Consider the following 3,089-nt stretch of genomic DNA (forward strand, 5'->3'; position numbering starts at 1 on the left):
GCTCCAGCTGTATTAATTATTAATTTCTGTATGAATAAACTATATGAATATAAATATTCAGCTGTTTAGCTGCTATAATGTGTTGCTAAATGTGGTTCTGAGGCTGTTGATTCAGATATAGAAGTTTGCTGATTTTGTCAAGCCAACATAAATAATCACTAAAACATGTCTGGAGTTATGTAACCCTTTCTTCTTTTTTTCTGATGAGTATGTCCAGTTCTCAGTATTAGCCTTATCCTTTGTGATAACAGCTGGGACAAATACAGGATAAGTGTGCACTGATTGCACAGTTCAGACTTATTTAGCTTTAGGTTTCGGTTTTATCTGTGTACCAAGCCTCAGGTTAAGAGTAATGGCGTCTGTAGGAATGCACGGATTCATGCACAATGCACGTGTTGTACTATTGTAGATTTCAATATGTAAATACACACTGCAAGTCTACGCAAGCACGTTACCTCCTGGAATAAAAGTGATATCTCTTGCAATGCAATGAAAATGCAACGAGATCAAAAAGAGGTTTTCTCCCAAAAGAGCTCAGTAATCTCCTCTACAGATGTGGCCAAAAGTATTGGCAGTGACATAAATTTTGTGTTTTGCAAAGTTTGCTATAGATTATTGTGCAGACTGGTCAGATGCATTTTAAATAATTGCAAAAAGCTTGATTGGCCAAAAAAAAAAAAAAAAACACCTTTAAATTTCACTGTTTTTGGCCCTGGCACAAAATGACCAGCTAACATCATTTCACTGATCATACCATCATTGCATGGGAAAGTGTGAATGAGTACTAGTCAGGTAAAATCACTCTGTCATTCTGACTGGATTATAAGAGCTGACTGATTGCTATAAAAGGAGGGAAGAAATTATTCCAATGATTGTGTTCTTTTGTTAGCAATGGTTACCTCCAAAGAAATAGCTATTGTTTGGCAAGCAGGGCGGGGCCGAGAGCCGTGGGAACGGAGTGATTGCTAATGAGCATCACCTGCCTGAGACAATCCATGTGTGGGGTTGCTTTTTATCTGAAGGAGTGGGCTCTCTCACAATTCTGCCCAAAAACACTGTTATGAATGCAAGAGCAACTTCTCCCAATGACCCAGGAGCAATTTGGTGATGATCCATGGATTTTCCAGCATGACGCACCATGTCACAAGGCAAGAGTGATGATGAAGTGGCTTGGAGATCATTACATTGAAATTGTGTAACCGTGGCTAGGCAACTCCCCGGATCTTAATCCCACAGAGAACCTGTGGTCAATCCTCAAAAGGCGAGTGGACAAGCAGGAACCCACAAATTGAGATCAGCTCTGAACACTAATAAGGCAAGAATGGATCAGTCAGAATTTGTGGTAACACTTTATTTTAGGGTCTTTTAACTAGTTGCTTATTAGCAATTAGCATGCATATTACTAGAATATTGGCTATTTATTAGTACTTATTAAGCACATATTAATGCCTTATTCTGCATGACCTTATTCTACATTCTTAATCCTACCCAATACTTAACAACTACCTTACTAACTATTAATAAGCAGTAAATTAGGAGTTTATTGAGGGAAAAGTCATAGTTAATAGTTTATATGTGTTCCCTATACTAAAGTGTTACCGAATTTGTCCCAGAAGCTGATATCCAGCATGCCAGAGCAAATTGCAGAAGTTATGAAGAAGAGGGGTCAACACCTGTAAATAGTGACTCTTTTAATGTTTTTGCCAATAAAAGCCTTTAAAATTTTGAAATTTATGAAATTCTTATTCTGTAAACCCTAACGCTCAAAATAATTAACTGGTTTGAGTAGGACAAACTTAAATTAAACAAATTAGTTCAGTCAAATTAACTTTTATGAGTATTTAGCACTTTCTTTTTCTTTCAAGTTCACAGAACTGATATATTTTAAGTAAATTGAACTGTTTCATTGTTTTGAGTTGTATGAACTTATTTCTTTTAATTTAGACAAACTTAAGTTTAAGTGAAACTGGGCTGGGATTACTTTTTCCCAGCATGCTTTGCCCATGGCGTTTAAAAGGGAGAGTAAATGCTAAAATTAAGTGTTATATAATGTTTTTGGGAAAGATTAATGTTAAGTGGGAGATTTAGTAGTGATTAATGTTTTGTTATGCTAATTTAGAAGAGTTTTTGTTATTGTGAGTTTTTGGAGAGTTACCATCATGATGACAAGTGGTGTATGCGGTTTAGTTTGAGAGCAAGTATGTTAAATGCTTTATATTGTTGCACTCATTCAGCAAGTACCATACCATGCTATTGTTAACATGTTAGCAAATTAGCAAGGTAGCTTTTTCTGAATCAGCTTGTTATAGCTAGCTAAGTGTACATTGATGTTACATGGAAATTTGTAAGTTAAATGTACGAATTAGTTTACTCAAATATTTCAAGTTAAGAACAATTAAAATGTATGAGTACAAAATAAAACTTAAACTTTGAATTTCTTAACTTAAACATTTTGAGGTAGCTGATTGCCTCACATTTTTTTGTGTTTTGCCAACTTACTCGGGTTTACAGGACCATAAAATAATCTACAAATACTGAAGCAGCAAACTTTGCGAAACACAACATTTATGTCACTGCCAATACTTTTGGTCACAGCTGTAGTCACACAACAATGTCTCACACAGACTATGTTTGCCAAGATACCAAAGCCTTATTCAAAAGTCAAAGATCTCAATAAGAACTCAACAATTTCTCAAATAATCTATACACATGAATTTTTATAGCTCTGTATGTCAACTATTAACTCATTTGGATCTATTTTTATCCCTTCAAAGAAATTTATAATGCAATCATTTTCGACTCCTTATTTTGAAACTTTTTGGCATAAAGCATTATTTAAAATTGAGCCAAGAACCCTAGAGAAACCTTTTTTTCTAAGAGGTGCATGTTTCCACCTAATTTACATTTCTTTTAGACAATGATGTCATCCTCTCCTGTTATCATGTTCATTTATTTTGATGAGATCATCATCTCCTCACTGATAAACAGAATACAGTTTCTTACATGTATGAATTGACCTGTCAGTCAAAGCCCTCTGAACATTACCAATCCAATTGAATCATAGGCTCATTATCTGGAGTTTATCTGGA

The sequence above is a fragment of the Ctenopharyngodon idella genome, chromosome 2 (assembly GCF_019924925.1).
Source record: "Ctenopharyngodon idella isolate HZGC_01 chromosome 2, HZGC01, whole genome shotgun sequence".
NCBI classification, from domain to species: Eukaryota; Metazoa; Chordata; class Actinopteri; order Cypriniformes; family Xenocyprididae; genus Ctenopharyngodon; species Ctenopharyngodon idella.